Source organism: Oculina patagonica, chromosome 7 (genome assembly GCF_052425735.1).
Source record: "Oculina patagonica isolate OP01 chromosome 7, crgOcupat, whole genome shotgun sequence".
Lineage (NCBI taxonomy): Eukaryota > Metazoa > Cnidaria > Anthozoa > Scleractinia > Oculinidae > Oculina > Oculina patagonica.
The window spans coordinates 9164670-9175320 of record NC_135764.1 but is presented as its reverse complement, the minus strand read 5'-3'; the positions used below and the strand labels follow the sequence as shown (position 1 = coordinate 9175320).

The window sequence follows — 10651 nt, the reverse complement described above, 5'->3', positions numbered from 1 at the left end:
TTTGAGTTACTAGCTACCTGCCAACTTGGCGTTGATCCCGCTGCGAAATAAAAATTGCTCGGGTTCTATTTATCATTTATTTTTCTTTACGGCTTCTAATTATCACATAAGGCCCTTTCTTTGCTGTAAACATATCGTTTAGATGACTTTATACCGGTGAATACCGGGCATATTTACTGAGAGTCAGTAAAGGTAAGATCTTTCATTTTAAACGGCTTATAAACATAAGCAGACTACTTTTACTAAATGCAATACCTTTAAGTAGAGCTACTGACTAGCAAAATTTAGTACTTTTTACGACTAAATTTTCTCGAATTTTAAATTATTTACAAAAAATCGATACCGCAAATATATCTTTTGAGAATTTTTATTGGGGTCGATAAGAAGGTTTGTCTTACTCATTGACAATTTTCTTAAAGAAACAGTTATATCGGCAGTTCGTTTAGAAAAATTTGCAAGCTGGGAAAAAAGATGTTTCGAGAGGGAATCAAAAAACCGGAGAAACTCTTCAACGATTACGTAAACTGTCCATCACAGACGAATGCTTTTAATAAATAATATTCTAGATCCAAAATTTGAAACAGTTTTACATTATATCGAAAACATTACGTTGAAACATTACATTAAAGCAAAACATTAAAGAGAGTTTTACATTTAAGCATGAAAACATTACATTAAAGAAGCACTCACCTTCAGTGTGTTAGAACCCTCAAAAGCGGTAGTGAACCTGAAAAAGGCGACAGATCCATCATAATTCGTTATATTTCGCCCAAACTTGGTGGGATTGTTTTTTCTTAAAATTTCCTTCAAACCGGCCAAAAACTTACAAAACCGTTATGACCCCAGGTGTCTTCAAAAACACACAAAATAGTAGACTGTCCACAGCCCTCTTTAGTTGAGTGTAACAAAATAGCGGACACTAATATACTTTTCTGTCAACTTTGCACTGATTCATACGCATCATATAAAACCCTGTTTTGGAGTCTAGAATTGTGCTGTGAAGTGTTTTTAAGTCATTTGATCATGAGACTAACTATCCGTCACGGAGAGCCACTGATCGAAAATCACTTAAATTTGGTTGCTCGAAATTCGCAATTTTGGCGCCTTTTGTTTTCGAGAGAGAGAGACTATTTTCCTACTCGGTTTAATTCTGAAGCACGTAAAGAATCAGATATTTTGGAAGGGGAAATGCCGATCTAAACCCTGTGTCAAAACTTGTTTCAGGCTTTTTGTAAGCACTAAGTGCGAAGACTGCGAGCGCTCTCTAAATCCTGATAATCACAACTTTGCCACATATTTCTAACCGGAGTTTTCTTCCGGTATTTTTAAATACGGAAGAAAACAGCAGAAAGTTACTGTTTAACTCGTCTTGTAAACTATATGTTTCAACTAAAGCATTTAAAATCTAGAATTAGACCGTTTATAATGCTTTCATTTATCGTCATTCTTCTAAATACTAGAGTTACAGAGATCACGTTACAGCATGTAAATATACAGCATTGACTAGTTTAAAGAAAACAATCGTGGTGGAATTACACGAAAAACATTTTAACAAAATAAAAATTAAGTTTCCCGTTACCGAAACTACTCAAGCCGGCAAATATCATTATATTTTGTAAAACAAACAAAACGATGGAAGGAATATTTAATTTATAAAAAGGGATGCTGTCTTTTACGTCAATTCGACGACGAGCTAATATAACACCTGTTTAGAGAAGAACTCGCGTTTTTGCAAATTTTAGCGTTTGGCAAAAGTGATTTGAATTGAATAAAAAAGGGTCAAGTTTTCAAAATTTTTCGTTTAATTAAAATAGTTTCTAGAACTAATATGTTGTAAGGGAAAAGCGAAATAGAAATTATTCGAAATAGTCTTTCATTTGCTTTGCTACCTATCAGCTGGGGGCAAATCCTATTTCGACCTGAAAATTAAAGCCGTATGGTAAACCATAGCAAGAACTGGTATTTCTTTGTACCGGTAGACATAGAACTTTTAAGAATCAAAATTAAAATTAAAATTCTTACCTTGAGAAGGTAAGACCTTTCACTTAGAATCAAGTAGACTAAATCTTCCACTATTTTCATACATTTTTATCGCCGGTAAATATGCCAAAGGCTCTCATTGAGGTAATTTTTTACCAGCAGATCAAAAATATGCATCATTAGCATAACCACACTGACCTACTATTGGTAATCGCGCAATCTGATTGGCTACACAGGTGCCTACTTATTGATCCGTAGAAGGCTCTCGGAGCGCGTGCTTAGTCTTCGCTGAATTTCATCAATCAAAACATTCAATAAATCAACTCTAGCTATATTTTGTGTTTAATAGATCGGTCAGTGGGTTATGCTAACACAATTAGACGGCTCGCTCTCGGTTTCTACCGGCTTTTGATAGTTGGCTCGGGGCTTCGCCCCTCGCCAACTATCAGCCGGTAGAAACCTCGAGCTTGCCGTCTAATTGTTAATTAGTATACCACACAACTGAATAATGCTTTTCGCGCGCGCTGATTGGTTAACTCGGAGGTGATTAGCAAAGCTAAGTACTATTCACCTCCAAGCAGCTAAAGAGAAACGAACTGACTTCGCGTGACGCTTTGTTTACGGAATTAAAGCGATGCTTTGGTCCGCTAGTTATCCAACTTGTGTGGTATATACTAAAACAATTATTTACCTCAGTGTCGGTGAATGTAGTCGATATTCACCTCCACTTCGGTGAATAATTGTTAAATAACTGATACTTTAAAAATCAGAGGGCATAGAAGGGTAAAATAATGATGGTCTTTTAAGGACAGCTATAATCCTAGGAGACCCAGGGTTAGTTGGTGGGTGCGAAGGAAAAGCGAAAATATTTTTCCGGTAGTTTCGCTTTTCCTTTCCCCTCACTTACTGCCCCTGGGTCTCCGAGAATGGAGAGCCTTGTCCTTATATTGTTGCCTTAGTAAGAAGGGTTACTGGTACACGTATTCTTACATCTTATTTGATTTTTTTTTTTGTTATTACTTGTTCTTTTTTTGTTCCGCAGCAGAAAACCCCACGATAATCAATGTAAAACTGGCTTTCATGGCAGAAAGAACGAATGACTTTCCAATGACAAAAATAAAAGACGAAGAGAAACTACCTCAGGAAAGCGAGGAAAGCAAGACTTCAGCAGATATGTGGCTGGAGTTTGTGGATGGCACAACACTTCATGGCATTCGATATGTCTTTCTGAAGCGTCGTGTCCTCATTCGCTTAGTTTGGCTTGTCTTATTGCTGACTTCAGGTGGCTACTTTATATTTACTGTTTACCGAGCTTTTAACAAATACTACAGCCGTCCAATTAACACTGTACTAAGCAAACAACATCTATAAAAGAGATGGACTTGCCAGCTGTTACGATCTGCTCCTTAAGTCCGGTTTCTAGACGTAAAGTATTCATAACCGACGACGACCCGCTATTTGAATCCAGCGGCTTAAACATCAGCTTATGCGCCGTGACTTCAGGGGTTCGAGGTAATCGGCCCTGTGGATATTCATTACTATGTGCTTACGCTGAAATGCCTAATTGTTCTAGTCAGAATCAAAAAGATCTGCTGGCTGTAATACAAAAATCGGGTCATGGTTTCGATGTTGAAAAACTCTATCGGACCTTCAGCCATGACATAGGTGCCCTTATGACACCGGTGTTTTGCCAATTTGGCAGGAATTTGGAAAAGTGTTCAGCAAAAGACTTTGTTCCCATGGTAACTTCATCTGGAATGTGTTATACTTTTAACTCAGGAACTGATGGTAAGGTGAAAACATTGGACACCGCTGGGGTTACAAATGGATTTAGAGTGGTTCTGGATGCACAGTCACATGACTTTTTTTTAGAGAGGTTCTCTACAGGGTTTAAAGTAATTGTTCATAAGCAAGGCGAACACATCAATGGATTGGAAGGAACCAATGTTGGGCCAGGACTGCACGTTGTTTTTGCTCTTTCAGAGAAAAAGGTATGTTTTCTTGTTTAGTCGTTTTTTTTTTTTTTTTTTTTTGTTATAGCTGTGCATCCTGGACCATTTAATAACGTTCCAGGTTTTGAAGATTATGCCCCTGGATTATTACGTCACTGAGAAAAAAAAGTACTTTTTTCGCTCGGTTTAGAGTTATTTTGACCATTATCATCACCACCATCATTATCATCATCACCACCAACACCACCACCATCATCGTCATCATCATCATCATCATCATCGTCATCACCATCATCATCATCATCATCATCATCATCATCATCATCGTCATCATCATCATCATCATCATCATCATCAGCATCGTCATCGTCCTCGTCATCACCATCATCATCATCATCAGCAGTAGCAGCAGCAGCAGCAGCAGCAGCAGCAATCCTTTGAAACGCTCAGTGACGATTTGGGTGACTCGTGGAATATATACACCTTATTCCATGGTTAAACATAATACGCGTGGATATTTTGCGAGTTTCGTAGTATTTTTTCGAGCCACGTAGGGGCGAGAAAAATACGAGCCGTGGCGGTGAAAAAATGCGAGCAATGTGCAAATTTTCCGCTCGTATTATATGTTAAACCATCAAATAATAGATTTATTATTCCACCTTTTTTCCATAAGGTCGGCTCTGTCCCAATTTTTTGCCTTGCTCTACATTGTCATAACGTGGGATATTTTGCACGTTCTTTTGCCCTAATATGGTAAAACTGCGCAACAGTAGAATGATAATGTTTGTTTATTTATAAAAAAAGTTGGCAAGTGCTTAGTTATAGATTAATTATTTTTAGCTCAAGAATTTGGAAAAGCCATTTGCAACCAACTGCACCAAGGGAAGTTTGAAAACGTTCTCCACCTACACATTAGATGGATGCCTTTATGAGTGCGTGGCTGAAAACGTTGTTAAAACATGTAAATGTCGACTCGCAGGCTACAAAGGTACGTTATTTGTACGATTTGTGCTACAACCTACTACTTCGACCGTTCACTATATCCACTTTTTAAAGCTCTAATTAATCACCAAGCTTAATGCCCTGGAAAACATTTACATAGGAAACACAGTGTACCATGAATAGTAACCTCTCACTAGTGCTTATATGACACCCAAAAATATTCTGACTTCAAAATTTCAATGTGGTAAGATCGAAGAGGGTTAAAAACCTAGTGGATGCCGTGGTTAAAACAAGAAACAATCAAATCAAATCAATAAATTAACTTTTTAGACACTGTAGCATTTAGAGATAAAGGGACCGTGTATTCTGATGGAATTGGAATTTGAAAGTGCTGATTTTTGTGGAAGGAGGAAAACGGGAGAACCAGGAGAAAAACCTTTTGAACAAGGACGATAATTAACAACAAACTCAACCCACATATGACACCAGCTGGGGCCCTTCCAAAATGTTTTCGCACTCGGAAAGCAACACCAAACCCTTATGATAACAGAACTGTTTTATTCACATATTTCCAACATAAACAGAGGTTCCTTTCGTTAAAAATCTCAGGCCTATACACCTCTCTGTTTTTAAGATACAGAAACTAAACATGGTTTTGCAGGCCCGTGAAGTTTCCAAGGCTTTCGAGAAACGTGTACTAGGTACTATACAGGAATCGAACCCGGGCGACATTGGTGGGAGGTAAAAGCTCTTACTAACTTATTTATTTATTTGTTCATTTCTTTATTTATAGAGGATAATACATGGTTTCGCGGAGATATGGAATTTATCTTCGAGTGTTCAACTCAATAAATCTCACGAGTGAGCGCAGCGAACGTGTGAGATATCGATTTGAACACGAGAAGATAAATTTCATATCTCCAAGCATCCATGTATTATTCTGTTTATTTTATAAACCTACATTACGATTTTTTGACGATTTTCCAAAGTTTTCCAACCATTTTCCGAAGATTTCCGAGGATTTTCAAAATGTTGTCCGAAGGTCGTACGAATGTTTCCGAACATTTTCCGAAGATTTCTGATGATTACCGAAGATTACCGAGGAAGATCCGAAGATGTTTCGACTTAATATCCATAAACTCTGGCTCATTGAGCATTGGAACGTGGAAACTCTTCGAGCTGATTGGTCAAAAATGATATCACACATGTGTGGATATCATTTTTATCCACACGTGTGTGATACCATTTTTTTATCGATTTGCTACCACTCGCTATACCACTGCAGTTCAAATAATAAATTTATTTATTTGGGGGCGTTTATTTGTTTGTTTTCCTCTTTAAGGTCGTCCCGAGATTTCTGTGTGCACATTATCAAAGGAAGATAGATACTGTATTTTCAAAATCAAAGGTATGGGTGTAAAATTTAACTTTATGGACAATAAGTCCAATGAATTGTAAAATGGATGCTCTATGTAATTTTTACGTCGCAATTTACTTTGTACTCTCTTTTTGTTAGGGAAACACTTATTTCATTTGTTTTTGTACAATTTTGCCCTTGGTACAACAGGCCTTATGCATGGTGACGTCATAAGCTCAAAATTTACCACCAAGCCTCGTTTACGTGAGTTATTCTCAACCCTCTGCCACCTTCATACAGTTTTCACGTGGGTATTCTTTTCATCTCTGCTGCTTTGGGAATTTGTTCAAGATAAAATTTACAACTTTGCACTTCGAAAGCGAGGCTTGGTGGGTACCAAGCTAGTCTGACGTAAACATGCACAAAGGCTAATTGTAATTATTGTCGTATATTTCCATACACCATAACAAATTTAACCACTTAGCTTAGTTTGCAAACTGCTACCATACTTTTTGTAAACATTTTGGATAATGGATGTACCTTGCCTGTGAAGCATCTTTAGATTTGGAGGTCTGTGACTGCCACGTTCCGTGTGCTGAGACTAAATACCAAACTGAAGTTTCTTATTCAAAGTTTCCGGGACCTGCCATTGCCAATACGCTGATGTCGCTTGGTTACGATAAAGACCTACAGTACCAAAGGTATAGTGCAATGTTCCTAATGTATGTAAGCCTTGTCCTTTTGTGGCGCATGTAGGTTATTGTTTTCTTCATTACGTTTGTCACTTTTCTTTCTTGCTACCGTGAACATACGTGGAAACAATCTATAGGCAAATATTTTCCTCATTGGCATAAGCGCAACGCTTTCTGATCGAGCTACAAAAATATCAATTCTGAATATTGAAAGTACATTGTACGATTAACTGTCGCGGTAAATTTGAGTTCGATGTATTAAATACTTTTTCTGTGACGCAGATTTCAAAACTTGATATTTTAGAAAAAAAATACATGGTCTCATTAGCGCTTTTGCCACTCGGAAATTTTGCGGTTTTGAACGCTTATATCTCCTTGAATATTGTAAACAAGGAGCTAAAAATTTCGCCGATTATTAAGTTTCACTCTTTTAATATCTGGAGTCACTTTCTGTATAGCATGATGTCTTCTCTACGCAAAGCCGTATGCTAGTGAGATGGATCGACCACATTCTTATTTTAATGAAGGGGCAGACAACAAACACAAGAGTCTCTCCTGTGCATTTCTAATTGCCTTAACCGTTCATCAGTAGGCCTAGATGCCCAAAACTCCTGAGGGGGTACTCCCATATGTGGCCTATATAGGTATGTGCCGCCCGATAGGGTATGGTTTTTGAGGTTCTCGGTCCTTAAATAGGGTATCATTTTTGCTCCTTTTGGCAATGTGTTCCCGGTGGGATCCTTAGATAGGGTACCTAAATTCTATTAGCTAAAATAAACGCCCAGCTAAACAAAAAAAAAGAAATCTTAAAACTGAATTTTCTGTTCAGGTATTAGAAAAGCGATTTTATAATAAAGATTTGTGTCTTGCCGTGCGCGGTTAGCCGTTATTTGGGTCGTCACGGAACGCTTCTCCTCCCCTTGAATAGGGTGTCATTTTTCGGTTTTGGGCCTTAAAAAGGTATCAATTTTCGCTTTCTTTATCCTTAAACAGGGTCAGGGTTTAAGAACCTTGGTGGCACACCCCTATCCGAAATTTATGGGAGTTCCCCCCCCCCCCCCCCCCCGGGGCCAAAACTCCTGCATTTCCACAAATGGTTTCTACTCAATTAAATGACATTCAAGAAAGCAATGATGGAGTTCACTACTTTTGTCAGAACGCCTCGCAAACAGCAGGCTTCCAATGATTTAAGAAAAACGAGAATGCTTCTTAATTTTGAGAACATGTTTCGATACCATCGTGTGCCATCGTCAGTTACAAAATCTACGTTTGATTTGAGTATGTTAGATAATGTCATAAAGCTATAAAATAAACTACATTAATTAACAACAAAAGAACAAGTATCCGATACAAGAAAACATGCAAAAGAAAGTTAAAACGAGATGGACAAATTAAATTTACACTGTGAAGTTGTTGATTTAAACCACTGGACGATTCAATAAAACATTTACAAGTGTAATTTACAGGTGTAGCTATTGTTCAGTCTCAACCTCTAAAACAATAGCTTCACTTGTAAATTACACTTGTAAATATTTTATTGAATTAGCCATGTTCAAAACGGGGGCTGGGTGGCTGCTCCGCTGGGCATCTGTCTCACATGGGTGGGCGGTCACGGTGGGCTGTGTGGGCGTCTCCCTCGCTCTCTGGGTCTCCGCCTTCAGTTCGTGCTCTGAGTCGTTTGTCTCCCCTCGTGGCATTGACCCCGGGTTTCCTCCAATTAGTGTACATAGCTCACTTGATTTTGAGTTGAAGCTTAGACCAAGCGGATTGCAACAGACTCGGTAGAGCATGAACTGCAACATTCTTCTGAAGCCTGAAGACGTTTGTACACCTGGGGATGTCCTATCCGAATACAAACGCTCGCTTACGATGTATCTAGCTATAGCATATGAGTTAGCACACGGAGCTCTGCTGTGTACGGAATCTTTAGCGCTAAACATGTTTATAATTATGAAGGGGGGAAAACATGCTTTCAGATTATTACAACAGCGTTAAAAGAGCTGTTGTATCCTTTTTCTTATTCATGTTTTGTTTTTTTTTCTTCATTCAGGGATAATCTTATGTTATTAGAAATAGGATTCAAGTCACTAAGTTATGAGTTGCAAGAGCAGCAACCAGCTTATGACAGCAACTCCTTATTTGGTAAGAAACGTGCGATTTTTGACTTAACAATAGTAGAAGACTGATTCGTTGTTTGCGTTTTCTATGCATTTTATACACCAATTCGTCCTTTTTTGGTTGAAATAACTTGCCATTTCCAAGAAAATGAATGGCAGAACAATAACAACTGGCTATAATCGTGCGATTTTCAAAAAATGAGCCCCTGGCTCGGGAGATTGCGCAGCTACTCCCAACGATAATAAACCTAAACAAACCTTACCTATACTGTAACCTGTGACAAACAAGAAACTGTCGTTTCTTGCCCTAAAAGGCCCGGTTTTATCACATGAAGAACAAGTGATTAAGCTTGCTAATAATCTTTCGACAATCTGGCTGGTTCTTGATACGGTGTTTTCTTTCGTTCTTTAGGTGAGATTGGAGGTAACATGGGATTGTTCCTTGGATGCAGCTTGTTGACCATCTGCGAATTTTTCGACTTTCTCGTCAGTTTTCTAGCGGCACGACAACGTCAAGTTATTCAGCCGGCATTAAGTTAATCATTAAGCGTTTTTCATTGGCAATTTTTATGTGACAAATACATTTGATCGTGTAGATGACACAACAATTATTTGTCAGCAGTCCAAAGTTTAGTGCGCCAGTAATGACCTTGGACAGCAGAGATACCCACAGAGATACGCGCGCACAGTGCTCAGTGGAGTTTGGGGGGCTGGGGACCAGATATCCTGCGCAATATTTGCCACTTTTTATGCGACGAGTCGTCTACACGAGCAATTTTCGTATGTGACAACTTTATTTGTTACATAGAAATTGACCAATTTTTCTCATCTACAGGAGCAAATAAAAAGTGTCACATAATAATTGCCCCATAAAAATTGCTCGTGTAAACCCGGCTTTAAACAAAACAGCAAACACACTTTTTATTTTTACATTGTGACTACTCGAAGAAAGTTGACCAATTACAACCTAAATTAATAGAGAGTAAAGGATGGTCTTCTCACGAAAGGGAAAAGCAATCTCAGTGAGGTTAACTTGAAATTGTTCAGAGGGGCTAGGGGGAGGGAAGATGATTTTCAGGTACTGTAAACATCTGATAGAAGAATCGTTGTCCCATAAACCATGAACGATGCAACTCAAATGTTTACTGGGAAATTCTTTGACAGAATAAACACGATAATAAAACGGATGGCATAAATCATGCTGTTTGAGCCCTAAAAGAAGGAATCAAGAAAAAGAATGTTATTAAGCTTACTAAGGCTATCAATCTTGAAAAAGTTATAAGCGTTCAAAGTCAGCGCGGGCTTCAAAAGCGCCCCCCCCCCCCCGGGTCTGAATAGGGTTAAAGTCAACACAGGCGCCACTGAGTGGCAATAAATTTAGTTTCATTTAAATAGAACGAATGACTTTTAATGATCAGCGTGGATACGTTTTATTAGTATTCATCAAAATGTCAAAAAACCATATATAATTAGGATGTACTTGTTAACTGTCTATACATAACAGATATCCTGCGATATACACAATTTGCCAAGATTCTTGCATAGCGTTGCAAAACCACAGTTTTTGTAGATAAAGCTAATTAATCTTACAAAATAACTTAGGATGACTAT

At 38.2% G+C, this 10651-nt stretch overlaps 1 pseudogene across 1 annotated transcript; it reads left to right on the top strand.

The window, feature by feature from the left end:
- Positions 1–106: 106 nt before the first annotated feature.
- Positions 107–10537, top strand: LOC144659863 (acid-sensing ion channel 4-A-like; annotated as a pseudogene). Its single transcript, XR_013571977.1, has 7 exons — positions 107–192; positions 3023–3971; positions 4773–4920; positions 6217–6282; positions 6785–6932; positions 8974–9065; positions 9453–10537. The product of XR_013571977.1 is annotated as an acid-sensing ion channel 4-A-like (transcript).
- The last annotated feature ends 114 nt before the right edge of the window (positions 10538–10651 follow it).